The sequence below is a fragment of the Symphalangus syndactylus genome, chromosome 22 (assembly GCF_028878055.3).
Source record: "Symphalangus syndactylus isolate Jambi chromosome 22, NHGRI_mSymSyn1-v2.1_pri, whole genome shotgun sequence".
Classification (NCBI taxonomy): domain Eukaryota; kingdom Metazoa; phylum Chordata; class Mammalia; order Primates; family Hylobatidae; genus Symphalangus; species Symphalangus syndactylus.
This window is the reverse complement of record NC_072444.2, coordinates 40,280,234-40,296,151: the sequence shown is the minus strand read 5'-3', so window position 1 is coordinate 40,296,151 and position 15,918 is coordinate 40,280,234.

Here is a 15,918-nt window from a genome sequence, read left to right as displayed (position 1 = left end):
CTCCAGCCTCATCCTTTTCCCCACTGCAGGAGCTGCCTCTCCTCTGTGGTCCCAGATAAGGCTCATGGGGCAGAGCCTTCACAGCTGCCCCTCGGGCTCCATGTCATGGAAGGCAAGGGGAGCATTGTTTGCCATCCAGCAAAGCTGACCAGGATGAGCTGCCACTGGGTGCTGTGCCAAGTGAGGGGGCACAGCAGTCAGCGAGACGACACTTGGGGAGGGGGGCAGTGCTCCTACTGCCCAGGCCTCACCAGAGCGACGGGTCAAGATAATGCCACACTTCGTGGGGGTCCAGATTATACTACACCACGTGGGGCCCCAGGGTCGGGGCTTGCCCTTCTGAGCCTTTTCATGTCTGAATGGCTGGAGGGAAGGGGGTGACGCCAAACCCACAGGGCTGGTAGAGGACTAAGTGACCTCAGTGTGCAGGAAGGCTGAGCACGGTGCTGGGCACACTTGAGTCCTCTGCAGATTTGACCCTCTGTTGCTCTTTTCCTGAGCTTCTCTTCTGTTGTTTGTAAAACTGGGTGACAGTTGGTGTCTCCATAGCCCTCAAAGATGAGACCACTCACTTCTCGTTCTCATGGCCAAGGAAGGCCCTGCCACGCCTGAGCTTTGCAGGTGGGAAGGGCTTCCTCTTCCCCTCCAGGGAATGTAAACATGGAGTCTTGGCATTTCTGTGTTCCCAGGACCCCTTATTGGTCTTTGCATAATCCCCCATTTTTACTCTTCTTGCAGAACTTTCTCCCTTCAACCACTAACCTAAGCTGGTGGACGTGGGGGTAATGAGGCATGGTGGCAGTGATGCCTGGCCGGAGCCATCACTGGGCATTTACCAGCTGCGTGCTCTGGGGGGTGGCTCACCTCTGTGTTTCCCCTTTTGTTTATGACAGGTGCAGTGGGAGCACCCCGAAGGACTGTGATGTGCATTCACTGAGTCAGCACAGATGGGAGGCACGGAGAGTGGTGCTGGGAACCTTTGTAACTACTGACAATAAATTGTTTCTTATGATGCAGGCTTACAGATGAGGTGGCAGACGTGGTGTGCCCTGAGGTCCTGCCTGTCTTGGTGGCTGGCTCTGGGACCTGTGGGGCCCCAGCAGGCAGGGAGGAGGCAGTGTGGGCTGGGCTGGGGCAGAGGCTACCCTGCCACCTTGCTCTCATTTTACCTGGTATTGGAGGCACAAGTTGGCCACTTTGCCAAGGTCTCAGGAATCCTGAGGTCCAGACTCCAGTGGCCAGGAGCAGGTTAGAAATGCATATTTCCGGCCGGGCGCGGCAGCTCATGCCTGTAATCCCAGCACTTTAGAAGGCTGAGGTGGGCGGATCATGAGGTCAGGAGATCGAGACCATCCTGGCTAACACGGTGAAACCTCGTCTCTACTAAAAATACAAAAAATTAGCCGGGCGTGGTGGCGGGCGCCTGTAGTCCCAGCTACTCAGTAGGCTGAGGCAGGAGAATGGCGTGAACCTGGGAGGCGGAGTTTGCAGTGAGTCAAGATTGTGCCACTACAGCCCGGGCAATAGAGCGAGACTCTGTCTCAAAAAAAAAAAAAAAAAAATGCTTATTCCTGGGACTTGAAGCCACAATGTCCTGAGGGTGTCTGGGGTGGCCCAAGTCTGCATTTCCGCCTGCCTTCCGCTTATGCTGTGCAGCCTTGACTCCCCTGATGTTGGCCTCCAAGCCCTGCCCTTTCTGAGGCCTCTGCCTTCCTCTCTCCTCTCCCTCCCTGCTCACCTAACTGACCTCCACTGAGCTGCTGGACAGGTGTCCCCTCCTCTAGGAGGCCTCCTGGCCTTCCTTCCAGCTCAGCATGATGCTGAGAGGAGCGACACTGGACAGTACGGCCTCCTCCCTCCTGTGGTGCTGCTGAGCCCAGGGACAGTCGCTGGCCAGTGGGAGGCAGGAAGGGATCCTGCACTGGCTTTGCATGGCTCTCTGGGTGTGCCCCTGCCTGGGAAGTGGGAATCAGGTGAGATGCACCTCCTCCTGGGCCCCAGGGGAGCTGGCAGCTCCATCAGACCCTCCACTGCTATGTCATCAGAATGACATTTCTCAAACAGGGTCATCTCCAAAGGGCAGTGAGCTATGTGCTCCTGGGCAGCACCCCAGGCAGGCCCTGCCCAGTTCTTTCACTAACCTATCAGAGGCCAGGTGAGCAGCTTGTGTGTTCCTGGTTCAGTCCCCTGGCAGGTGTGCTGGGCAGGGCCCATTCTCAGGAGCCATCTAGCCTACCCGGTGCAGACACACCCAGGCTATGACCTGCTCAACAGATGTGTGGCAGGGACCCCTAGGGAGGACTCTGGGGCTGCATTGAATTCAAATCTTTATCACTTCTGTGGGCATGGACGTGGATAGCGTGGGAACGTGGCCTCTCCAGCCTCAGTGGCCTCCTCTATAAGGAAAGTATAGTAGTAACAGTACCATCCAGTAGGCACCCAGTAGGAGCACAGACATCCCTCCGTTAATTTCCCAGACCCATGGCTTGGTCCCAGACCAGCAGCATAGCAGCCTCTGGGAACCTCTTAGAAATGCAGATTTTCCAGCAGTTCCGGATTTCCTGAGTCAGTGACAGCCCTCAGGGTGATGCCGTTACAGGTTCAAATTTGAGGACCACTGGTCCAGCATGGTCTCCCTGTCTCCCACTCCCCCTTTCTCTCTCCCCCTTCCTGCGCGCACTCCTGCTCAATGGCACTTCCTCTGTGCAGCTGCTGGTTCTGAGGTTGCCACCAGGTGTCAGGGCAGCCTCAGGAATGTTCTGGCTGTCACACCTCACCCGCCAGCCTGGCCCCTGCTGCATCTCAGGAGAGGTCCTGAAAGGGGTAAAGGGCTTCTGAGTTTCTCACAGGATGAATGCTTCCCTGTGCTTTTCTGCCTGCTCAGGGTGAGTCATCTGGGCCCGAAGGCGGCAGATATGTCAGCGTCCTGTGTGGTGGGGACAGGGACAGCCCCACAGCACCTAGTGGGATGTTGTGAGACTTGCGGTGCATGCCCAACTCCTCCTCTACTACCGAGTCCTCACTCTTATTCTGCCCTAGGAGGCTTCTCCAACCACCCTGCACTGTCCCCATTGTGACTCCTGGCCAGGGCCTCTGACCCTCCACCCAGTCCAGTCCTCACAGTGGGGCCTCTGAAGGCCTGTCCTGCATTGCCAATGCTGAGGCCGACTTTGGGCTATTGGTCCAGGCCCTGCCCGGCCCTGTAACTACACGTCCCTAACTGCCACCACAGGCTTGGTGGACCAAAAGCCTCCTCCTGAACACAGCCCACCAGGCTTTGCCCGCAGTCCCCTCCCAGCTTGCCCACTCCAGCTCCCCTGAATTCAAGGCCAGCCCACACCCTCCCACGCACTGGACACCCTCCAGGGCGCCGGTGGAGGAGGCTGAGTAGGGCAGGCAAGGTCTCTGCCTGCAGCCACACCAACGCAGCGGCTATCCTCCGAGCGGGGCTGGGCAGAGCATCGGGAGGACTGCCCGGGTCTCAGAAGGGCGTGCCCTGGATTCCAGGCGAGGAGCTGCTGTGTGAGGCCCGCAGGTGGGCTCAGGCGGGAGTGGCTACGGGCCGTGGGCTGCGGGGACAGAGAACTTTGGGAAGTGATTTGGGGATGGCAGCTGTGTGGCCACACCGCGGGAGCCCTTGAAACGGCTGGCTGCAGGGCGGCTATCGGGTGCGGGGAAGTCATTTCTGGCAGAGCTCCTGGGCCTTGTGCGGGGGCGCTCGTAGGTGATGCTGGGGGGCAGAGACTTAGGAGTGTGGTTGTGAAGGGCGAGATTTCTCCTGAACATCCGAGTGGGAATGTCCGGAGGTCAGTTCAGAGGCCTGGGCACAGGGGTAGCAACAGAGGGCGCGGGGGCAAGGCGGGTGGGGCACGTGGAGGGCATCGGTGGCCCTGCCACGTTTCAATGGAAAGCGGAGTGGACTGGAGTTGGGCATGGGGGAGGCCGTGAGTCCAGTTCCCTGCGCCTTCTGGAGCCTCCCTCCCCAGACCCTTCCTGGCAGGGGCCGGGCCTCTCCCAGGGGCCCTCGCGCAGCGCAGGCCCTGAGCATAGGGTGCTGTGGTAGCTGAGGGTCCAGCCCCCCGAAGTCCGCCCCCGTTACTTCCGCTCTCTGCGGGGCTATCCTTCAGTCATTGGTGCCCGCCAGTGGCCCTGCGGCCGGCCCGGGAGCACGAGGGAGCCAGGGGGGCCACGGTCCTGCCCTCAGGAGGCTCCACGTGGACACTGCGCAGCTGGCCTTGCACGCGCGCGCGTGTTCATGTGTGCTTGCGTGTGCATGTGCGTGTGCGCGTGCATGTGCATGCGCGCGCGCTCTTTGCCCCCAAAGCCTCACTCCTGCACCCTGCATCTAATGTCCAGAGAGGTGATTATCATCTCCACTCCCAATTCACGCCTGGCCTTGAGTCAGTTACATGAGTGGTCCAGGCCTGGCTGTCCCGGGTCTTGTGTGCCACGTGGCACAACACCGGGTCTGTAAGAGAAGCCGTGCCACCAGCCTTGGGAGGCAGCGCCCTGCTGGGTGGGGTCTCCAGAGGAGAGCTCCAGAGAGAGAAAGGCCGAGCTGCCTCCACCTCCCCCAACATCCTCCCTGAGCCTCAGCAACCGCGTCTGTAAATGGGACAATGACAGCGTCCGCCTCAGAGTTGCTGGGGTGAGGAAGGAACACACACGGGACCCACTTAGAAGACTGTTGGGCGCAGAGTGCTGAGTGCTGCTCTGAGGACCACGTTTACAGATGAAGACTCAGAGCGGGAGATGCCAGTACAGCAGGGGCTCTCAGCCACCCTCTGCCAGAGGCAGGTCCCAACGGACCTCGTTGCCAGCTTGGACGCTGCGCTCCGCAGCTGTGGAGTTGATTAATAACATTCTGTCCCACGTTCGCGGATTGGAAAGTAATGCCTGATTAAGACCCTAAGCACGCCACTTGTGGCAAACACTCAGGCTATCTTCCGGGGGGCAGCATTGACTTCAGGGCTGAAGGCTTGGCTGGTTTTCCCGGGACACACCTTGAAGGCAGCAGAAGCCCTGTTACTAGGAAACAGGAAAGGCCAAGGATTTTGTGCTGGTCCTCAGGCCCTCAGCCCCTAGGAGGCTGGAGGTGGAGACTGGCCCTTGAGGGGGTGGCACCATGCCTGAGCATGAGGGGACACCTGGGGTACCCTGTGAGGTGGGGGCAGAGGGTGGAAGGCTGTGGGGAGGTGGGGGTGGACCGGCTGCAGATGGAAGAGCTACACTTTCAGTTTCTCTGTTTCCTCCAAATTACTGATCAAACCCCCTGGGGTGTTGCGGCCGCACCGTGCTCCAAGCCCTGCCCTGGAGGGTCTCCTTCAGTGGGCCTGGGCCATGGGTTTCAGTGGAATGTGAGGATGAGCTGAGCGAGTGGGTGTGGACACCAGGCTGGCCTTGTTCTGCCATATGCGTCGGCCTTACTCTCTCAGCAGCCCCAGGCTACACAGCAGGGACAAGAGGAGCGGGGTTTCCCGAGGCCGGTGTGACTCCAGAGCCTGCCCTACTCACCTCATGCAGCCCGTGGACATGAGGCCAGCCCTCTGCTGGCCAGGCCCGGGCCTGCTGGATGGGCACAGCACCCCCGGGGAGGTTGGGGGTGGGGACATTCATTCACTTTAGCCATGGAAGTGAGACCTGACTTAGCGGTCCTTGTGTTGTGTGGCGGCTGTGACCAAAAGTAAAGTGGGGGCTTCTTTGTGCAGTGTCTTAGGGCATTCTGCATTCATTCATTCCCTTAGTCCCTCATCAAACATGCCCTGAGCAACTAACTGCTCCACACCTGGTCCTGGGCTGGGCATGGCCAGGTGCTAGGAGCTTGTCTGGTAGCTGTGCGTGAGTCAGAAAACGGAGCCCCTTCCTCTAGTGAATCTCCATGTGCCGGGTGATGGGCTGGAAGCAGAGTGCACCTGGACGGACCCCATCCCCGCTGGACCTCTGCTGGGCTTTTTTGCTCCCTAAACAACCCCCACAGCCACATGAGGCACCCCAGGCAGTCGGGCCTCCTATAGCCAGGCCCTTGGCTGTGGCCTGTCATCTAGGGGCTGTCCCATCCTCTAGTAGGATCCACACTTAGGGACTCCCCGCCGTCATGCCCAGGAGCTCCCACCACCACCTGGCCCAGCCGCCCACACCTCTACCTGTGCTCCATTCTTTCCACCTCCCTTATCACCCTCCTGCCCACCTATTGCTCGTGGTTAAGCCCTGCCCTCTACCTGGCCACATGATGTGCCTGCTCTTGGCTACCCCATGGGCTCCTTGGTGACTGTGCCAGGTCAGTGCCCCTCCTGGATCTCCTGGCCCAGGAACTCCCCATTGAATGTGCCTTCACAGCCACCCATCAGTCCAGCCTTGCTCTGCTCAGGGATTGTGAATGCAGAGATCTGGCCCAGTTTTGAGGGTGTAGTGTGGTGGACACCTCCCACACTGCCATCTATCTGGAGAGCAGCTTGACAGGATGTATAGAAATCCCTAAAAATGTGCATACTCTGACCATGTCCTTATGGGTATCCGTCTCAAAAAAAGATAACCCCAAAAGGGAAAAACGTCTCCTACACAAAGTTGCTCATCATGCATACCTAGCTGAAAATTGGAAACATCTTAAATGTCCAATAATGGGAATAAAGTAAATCATGGCACAAAGAATCATTTCAGAACTAATGGAAGTAAATGAAGACCATGAAGATCATAACAGCTGAGTGAAAAACAGTCAGGTGAGTGGTGCTGTGCACATTAGCATAAAATCAATGTTAAATGCCCTCTGCAAAGATATCCACGTTCTAATCCCTGGAACCTGTGAACACATTACCTTGTATGGTAAAAGTGATTTTGCAGACGCAATTAAATTAAGGACTTTGAGATGGGAAGATTATTCTGGGTTATCCAGGTGGGCTTGATGTCATCACAGGGGTCCTTCTAAGTGGGAGGCAAGAAGGGCAAAGTCAGGAGGAGGTGGGTTGATAGAAGGAGAGGTAGGAGGGATACACATTGAAGATGAGGGAGGAACCCAGAGCCAAAGAATGCAGGCAGCCTCCAGGTGCTGGAAAGAGGAGGAGCTGAGTGCTCCCCTGGGAAGCTCCAAGAAGGATGCGGCACTGCTCACACTGTGATCGCTGACCTCCACAGCTGTAAATAGTAAATAAATGTGTTGTTTTAAGGCACTACCTCTGTGATAGTTTGCCACAGCAGTAACAGGGAACTAATGCATTAGGTAAGAGTCAACTTATTGGCAGGCCAATGTGGACTGATTGCTTGAGCTCAAGAATTGGAGACCAGTCTGGGCAACATGGCAAAACCCCATCTCTACAACAAATACAAAAAATTAGCCAGGTGTGGTGGTGCGTGCCTGTGGTCCCAACTACTATGGATAGAGGCTGAGGTGGGAGGATTGCTTGAGCCCAGGAGGCGCAGCCTGCAGTGAGCTGAGATCGCACCACTGAACTCCAGCCTGGGCGATAGGGAGAGACCCTTCCCCCTGCTCCAAAAAAGTGTTCAATTTCTTTAATGGTTCTAGGACCATTCAGATTATTTATTTTATCTTGGTTTGAGTTTGGTCATTTGTGGTTTTAGAGGAATTGGTCCATCCCTTTTAAGTTGTCGAATTTGTGAGTGCAAAGTTGTTCCAGATATTACTTATCAGCTGTTAAGTGGCCATGGGAGCAGCAGTCATGGCTGGGCTTCATTCCTGACATGGGTAATTTGTGTCTTTTCTCTTTTGTCAGCTTTTAAAAAAGATTTGTTAATTGCTTTTTTCTTTTTTAACTTTTCTTTACTAGAACAGTAGAAAACAAACACGAAGCAAGCATGGGAGGGAAATAATGAAGAGGAGAATATGGGAAATAATGAAGAGGAGAAATCAGTAAGATGAAAATTTCTCCTCTTCATTATTTCCCTCCCATGTTTGCTTTATTTCGTTTTCCTTTTCCTAGTTTCTTGAGTAGGGACTTTGATTGTTGATTGGACACCCTTCCTCTTTAATTAATGTAAGCATTCAGTGATATAAGAATCTCAACACTGCTTTTGGTACATCCCACATATTTTGATATGTTCTATTTTAATTTTCACTCAGTTCCATGTATTTTTTTTTTTTTTTGAGACGGAGTCTCGCTCTGTCGCCCAGGCTGGAGTGCAGTGGCGCAATCTCGGCTCACTGCAAGCTCCGCCTCCCAGGTTCACGCCATTCTCCTGCCTTAGCCTCTCCGAGTAGCTGGGACTACAGGCGCCCGCCACCACGCCCTGCTAATTTTTTGTATTTTTAGTAGAGACGGGGTTTCACCGTGGTCTCGATCTCCTGACCTCATGATCCGCCCGCCTCGGCCTCCCAAAGTGCTGGGATTATAAGCGTGAGCCACCGCGCCCGGCCGAGTTCCATGTATTTTTAATTTTCTTTGAGATTTCCCTTCTCGCCTGTGGATTATTTAGAAGTATGTTGCTTACTTTTTACGTGATTGGAGTTTTTCTGTTTTCTTTCTGTCATGGACTTACGGTTTTATTCCATGGTCAGGGAATGTACTCTGCAGATTTCTGTACTTTAAAATTTGTTGAGACTTGTTTTATGGCACAGGAGGACAATATTGGCCTTGGTGGATGTTTCATAGATGTTTGGAAATAACGTGTAGCTTGCTATTGTTGCGTGGAGTGGTTCTGTTGGTTGATTGTGTTGCTCTGATGTTCTCTCCTTGCTGATTTTCTGCATCATTGTTTTATCAGTTGCTGAGAATAGGATTAACTCAAAATGGATCAAAGACCTAAATTTAAGTGTAAATTTCAATTTATATTAAAGTGTAGAATTCAGTGGCATTAAGTACATTCAAATGTGGTGCACCTATCACCACTATTTCTGGAACTTTTTCATAACTCAAACAGTAGCTCTGTATTCATTAAGCACTAAACCCTATTCTATGCTGTCCCCATCCCTAGGTAGCCTCTATTCTACTTTCTGTTTCTGTGAATTTGCCTATTCTAGATACCTCATATAAATGGAATCATGCAATATTTGTCCTTTTGTGATTGGCTTATTTCACTTAACGTAATGCCTTCAAGATTCATCCGTAGCAATGTGTCAGAATTTCTTCTTTTTAAAGGCTGAATAACACTCCATTGTATGGCTATACCACATTTTGTTTACCCATTCATCTGTTGATAGACATTTGGGTTGTTTCTATCTCTTTGCTATCATGAATAATGCTGCTATGAACATTGGTGTACAAGTATCTTCTTCAGTTTTTTCTTTCTTTCTTTTTTTTTGAGATGGAGTTTCGCTCTTGTTGCCCAGGCTGGAGTGCAATGACACGATCTTGGCTCACTACAACTTCCATCTCCCAGGTTCAAGTGATTCTCCTGCCTCAGCCTCCCTAGTAGCTGGGATTACAGGCATGTGCCACCACACTCGGCTATTTTGTATTTTTAGTAGAGACGGGGTTTCTCCATGTTGGTCAGGCTGGTTTTGAACTCCCTACCTCAGGTGATCCGACCGCCTCGGCCTCCCAAAGTGCTGGGATTACAGGCGTGAGCCACTGCACCTGGTCTCTTTTTTTTTTTTTTTTTTTTTTTTTTAGAGATAGGGTGTCATTATATTGCCCAGGCTGGTCTCAAACTCCTGGGCTCGAGCCATCCTCATCTCAGCCTCCTGAGCAGCTGAGATTACAGGTATGTGTCACCACATCCAACTTAGTTATTCTGAGTACATACCTAGGAGTGAGATTTCTGGGTCACGGAGTAATTCTATGTTCAGCTTTTTAAGGAATGGCCAAACTATTTTCCACAGTGGCTGCACCATTTTAAACTTCTATCAACATTGCGTGCAGGTTCCAATTTCTCCACGTCCTCACCAACACTGTTACCTCGTTATTTTCCTTTTCCTATTATTGTAATTGTTGTAACAGCCATCCCAGTGAATATGAAGTGGTAACTCAGTGTGATTTAGCTTTGTATTTCCCTGGTGACTAATGATGTTGGGCGTCTTTTCATGTGCTTGTTGTCTATTTGTGTATCTTCTTTGGAGAAATGTCTGTGCAAATCCCTTGCCCAGTGTTAATTTGGTTGAATTTTTTTTTGTTCAGCTGTAGGAATTTTCGTATATTCTAGATATTAATCTCTTATCAGATACATGATTTGAAACTTTCTGTCGTTCCATGAATTATCTTTTTACTCTGTTGATACTGTAGTATCCTTTTATGCACTAATGGTTTTAATTTTGACAGAATCTGATTTATCTATTTTTTCTTTTGCTGCCATGCTTTTGTGGTCATGTTTAAGCAATTATTGCCAAATTTAAGTCATGAGGATTCTTTCTTATTTTTTCCTAAGAATTTTGTAGTTTTAGCTTTTACGTTTAGGTCTTTGATACATTTTTAGTTGATATTTATATGTGAGGTGAGGTAAGGGTCCAGTTTCATTTTTTTGCGTATGGATATTTAGTTTTCTCAGCACCATTTGTTAGTAAGACTGTTCCCATTGAATGGTCTTGACAGTATAGTAGAAAATCAATTGAAAATCAATGTGAGGGTTTATTGCTGGGCTTTGTATTCTATTTCATTGGTCTATATTTCTGTCCTTATGTCAGTACCACACTTTTGATTACTGTAGTTTTGTAGTAAGTTTTGAAATCAAGAAATCTGGATCCTCCAAGTTTTCCAAGATTGTTTTAGCTAACCAGGGTCCCCTGAAATTCCAAATGAATTTTAGAATGGATTTTTCTTTCCTTTTTTTTTTTTTTTTTTGAGACGGAAGAGTCTTGCTCTGTCGCCCAGGCTGGAGTGCAGTGGCGGGATCTCGGCTCACTGCAAGTTCCATCTCCTGCGTTCTCGCCATTCTCCTGCCTCAGCCACCTGAGTAGCTGGGACTACAGGTGCCCGCCACCATGCCCGGCTAATTTTTTGTGTTTTTAGTAGAGACGGGGTTTCACTGTATTAGCCAGGATGGTCTTGATCTCCTGACCTCGTGATCCACCCTCCCCGGCCTCCCAAAGTACTGGGATTACAGGCATGAGCCACCATGCCCGGGCTAGAATGGATTTTTCTAAGCTGAAAAAAAAAAAAATGCCATTAAGATTTGGATAGAGATTACACAGAATTTTTAGATCACTTTGGGTAGTATTGTCATCTTAACTATATCAAGTTTTCCCGTCCATGAACACAGAATATCTTTCCATTCATTCAAGTCTTCTCTCATTTCTTTCAGCACTCTTTTGTACTTTTCAGAGTACCAGTCTTCTGCCTCCTTGGTTAAATAAATTCCTATTTTATCTTTTGTGGTGTTACTGTAAATGAAATTGTTTTTAAATTTCCTTTTTAGATTGCTTATTGCTAGTGTGTAGAAATACAACTCATTTATGGGTATTGGTTTTGCTTATTTAGTTTACTTAGCTCTGTGTGTGTGTGCGCTCATGTGAAAGTAATTCTAGGGTTTTTTACATATAATATGTCTTCTGTGAAGAGAGATACTTTTACTTCTTCCTTGACAAATTGGTTATCTTTTATTTCCCTTTTTCCCCTAATTGCTCTAGCCATAACTTTCAGGACTATGTTGAATAGAAGTGGTGAAAGTGGGTTTCATTGTCCTGATCCTGACTGTACAGGGAAATTTTTTGGTCTTTCACCATTAAGTATGATGTTAGCTGCTGTTTGTATGTGGACTTTATGTTGCGGACATTCCTTTGTGTTCCTAATTTAATGCTTTTTATCATGAAAAGGAGTTGGATTTTTTTTAAGTGCTTTTTTTCTGCATTCCGTTCATGGTCCCCTGCTTTATCCTGTGAATATGGGAGTAATTGCTTGATTTTCACATACTGGGCCACCTTTTCATTCCAGGGATAAATTCCATTTTGTCATGGTGTTTAATCCTTTTATTATGCGCTGAATTTGCTAGCATTTTGTTGAGGATTTTTGCATCAAAGTTCCTAAAAGACATTGGCCTCTAGTTTTCATTTCATTCACGTCTCCACAGTCAGACAGTATAGTGTCTCTGTCTGACTGTGGTATTAGGATAATGCTGGCTTCATAAGATGAGTTCGGAAACGTTCCCTCTTTTCATTGTTTTGAAAGATTGTGAGAAGGCCTAGTGTTAATTCTCACATAAATGTTTGGTATAATTTAAAAGTAAAGGCATTTCTCCTGGGCTTCTCTTTGTTGGGAGGTTTTTGACTTACTGATTCAACCTCCTTACTTTTTATAGGTCTATTCACATTTCCTAACTCTTTTCACATTGGTTTTGGTAGATTTGTACATTTCTAGGAATTTGCCTATTTCATTGGGTTATCCAGTGTGTAGGCATGCAGTTATTCATTATATTCTCTTATAATTCTATCAGTTTCGGTATAATCAGTAACAGTGTCTCTTCTTTCATTTATGATTTTAGTAGTTTAAGTATCCTATTTTTTTCTTAGTAAATATAGCTACGGATTTGCCAATTTTGTTGATATTTTCAAATAACCAACTTTTGGTTTCATTGATTTTTCTATTGTTTTCCTATTAATTATTTCATTACTCTTCACTCTAATCTTTTTTTTTTTTTTTTTTTTTTTTTTTTTGAGACAGAGTCTTGCTCTGTTACCCAGGCTGGAGTGCAGTGGTGCGATCTCGGCTCACTGCAAGCTCCGCCTCCAGGGTTCATGCCATTCTCCTGCCTCAGCCTCCCAAGTAGCTGGGACTACAGGCACCCACCACCACGCCTGGCTAATTTTTTGTATTTTTAGTAGAAACGGGGTTTCACCGTGTTAGCCAGGATGGTCTCGATCTCCTGACCTAGTGATCCGCCCGCCTCAGACTCCCAAAGTGCTGGGATTACAGGCGTGAGCCACCGCGCCCGGCCTGCTCTAATCTTTATTATTTCCTTTCTTCTGCTTGGGTTTAGTTTGTTCTTTTTTTTTTTTAGTTTCTTAAAGTATATAATTAAATTACTGGTTTGTAATCTTTCTTCTTTCATAATGTAGGCATTTACAGCTGTACATTTCCCTCTTAGCCCTGCTTTCATTACATCCCAGAAGTTTTGGTACTTTGTGTTTTCTTTTTCATTAGTATTGAGGGGTTTTCTAATTTCTGTAGTGACTTTTTCTTTGACCCACTGGTTGTTTAAGAATATGTTGTTTAATTTCCACATATTTGTGAGTGTTCCTTCTAAGAATGAGTTCTAGTTTCATTCCACTGTGATCAGACAAAATATGATTTCAATGTTTTAAGATTTATTATCTTTTTGTGGTTTGTTCTGTAGAATTCACGAGTAAAAATGTATATTCTGCTATTGTTGCGTGGAGTGTTCTGTTATGTCTAATCAATTAGAATGTTGTTCAGTCCTCTGTTTCTGTACTGATCTTCTATCTAGTTGTGCTATCCATTATTTTAAATGAGGTATTGAAGTCTCCAACTATTATAACATTGTCTGTTTTTTTCCTTCAATTCTGTTGATTTTTGGTTCATATATTTTGGGGCTCTGCTGCTAGGTGTTTATATTTTATAACTATATCTTTTTGGTGGGTTGAAACTTTTATCAAATGAGTCTTTGTCTCTTGTAACCTTTTTGATTTAAAATCTATTTTGTCTGATTACAATATGGCCACTCAGCTTTTTCTTTCTTTTTTGAGACTGAGTCTCGCTCTGTCACCCAGGTTGGAGAGCAGTGGCATGATCTCAGCTCACTGCAACCTCCGCCTCCCGGATTCAAGCAATTCCCCTGCCTCAGCCTCCTGAGTAACTGGGGAAAAGGAGTTGGATTTTGTGGATATGTAATCCCACATGCCTGGGATTACAGGCATGTGCCACCATGCACTGCTAAGTTTTGTATTTTTAGTAGAGATGGGGTTTCTTCATGTTGGCCAGGCTGGTCTTGAACTCCTGACTTCAGGTTATCCAGCCGCCTCAGCCTCCCAAAGTGCTGGGATTATAGGCATGAGCCACCACGCCTGGCCTACTCAGCTTTTTCTATCAGCTATCTTTTTCCATTGTTTACCTTTGTAATGTAATATCTTTTTCCATCATTTTACTTTGAATGTCTTTGTATCTAAATGTTTTATAGGCAGCATATATGTTTTTATTTGTTTATTTATTTTGAGATGGAGTGTTGCTCTGTTGCCCATGCTGGAGTGCAGTGGCACAATCTTGGCTCAATGCAACCTCTGCCTTCTGGGTTCAAGCAATTCTCCTGCCTCAGCCTCCCGAGTAGCTGGGATTACAGGTGCCCACAACCACTCCTGGCTAATTTTTTCTGTATTTTTAGTAGAGGTGGCGTTTCACCATGTTGGCAAGGCCGGTCTCGAACTCATGACCTCAAGTGATCTGCCTGCCACAATTTCCCAAAGTGCTGGGATTACAGGCATGAGCCACCGTCTGCATCATGTTTTTTAAAAAAATCTAATCTGATCTGGGCGCAGTGGCTTGTGTTTGTAATCCCAGCACTTTAGGAGGCTGAGGTAGGCAGATCATGAGGTCAGGAGTTTGAGAGCAGCCTGGCCAACACAGTGAAACCCCGTCTCTACTAAAAAAACACAAAAAATTAGCTGGGCGTGATGGCGGGCGCCTGTAGTCCCAGCTACTCGGGAGGCTGAGGCAGGAGAATCGCTTGAACCCGGAAGGTGGAGGTTGCAGTGAGCCAAGATCACGCCACTGCACTCCAGCCTGGGCGACAGAGTGAGACTCCATCTCAAAAAAGAAAAAAAAAGAAAGAAAGAAAGAAAGAAAGAAAGAAAGAAAGAAAGAAAGAAAGAAAGAAAGAAAGAAAGGAAGAAAAAAGAGCTATAGCAATTAAAATGGCAGAGATGAAGCAATGGAACAAAATTTAGGTCTGAAAAAAAGCCCATGTATATTGGAGATTATGGGATGTTTTGAATGGGTGGGAAAAGGGAATAGATTGGTGTTTAGAGAACTGATTACAAAGGTGGAAAAAAATGATTTGGCAGCTCTCTTTTTCACCATTAACAAACATACATTTCACAAGGATTTTTTTTTTCCTTTTGAGATGGAGTCTCATTCTATAGCCCAGGCTGAAGTACAGTATGGCACGAGCTTGGCTCACTGCAACCTCCGCCTCCCAGGTTCAAGCAATTCTTCTGCCTCAGCCTCCCAAGTGGCTGGGACTACAGGTGCACACCACCACACCCGGCTAATTTTTTTTATTTTTGGTAAGGACACGGTTTCACCATATTAGCCAGGCTGGTCTTGAACTCCTGACCTCATGATCCACCCGCCTCGACCTCCCAAAGTGCTGGGATTATAGGCGTGAGCCACTGCACCTGGACAGATTTCACAAGGAATTTTTAAAACCTAAACATTTAGGGCTGGGTGCGGTGGCTCATGCCTGTAATCCCAACACTTTGGGAGGCCAAAGCGGGCAGATCACGAGGTCAGGAGATCGAGACCATCCTGGCCAACATGGTGAAACCCCGTCTCTACTAAAAATACAAAAAATTAGCTGGGCGTGGTGGCGGGCGCCTGTAGTCCCAGCTACTCGGGAGGCTGAGGCAGGAGAATGGCGTGAACCCGGGAGGCGGAGCTTGCAGTGAGCCAAGATCATGCCACTGCACTCCAGCCTGGGTGACAGAGCCAGACTCTGTCTCAAAAAAAAAAAAAAAAAAAAAAGTTGCTGGGTTTTCTGTCTGTGTGTGCTCTCTTCACACTGCACACACTGTAGTTAGATATGCTTAGTCGTTAATGAAACTGCCTTCTTCCTTTTCTGTTTTGTGGAAGGACTCTGCCTTGCTAGGGATTTATCTCCCCACCAGCTCTCATTAGAGTCCTGTAAGGAACTGCTCCCACTGTCCTTGTTCACAGGTGAGGAGCCTGGGCTAGGAAGGCCCAGGTGAGCAGGCTAGTGGGTGTCAGAATGCAGTTACCTTCCTGAGCCACCGCGGACCACAGGCCTTCCAGATGCCCTTGCTGGCAGCACCTGTGGTGTCCTTCAGGTTCCTGTGACTTGATCTAAAGT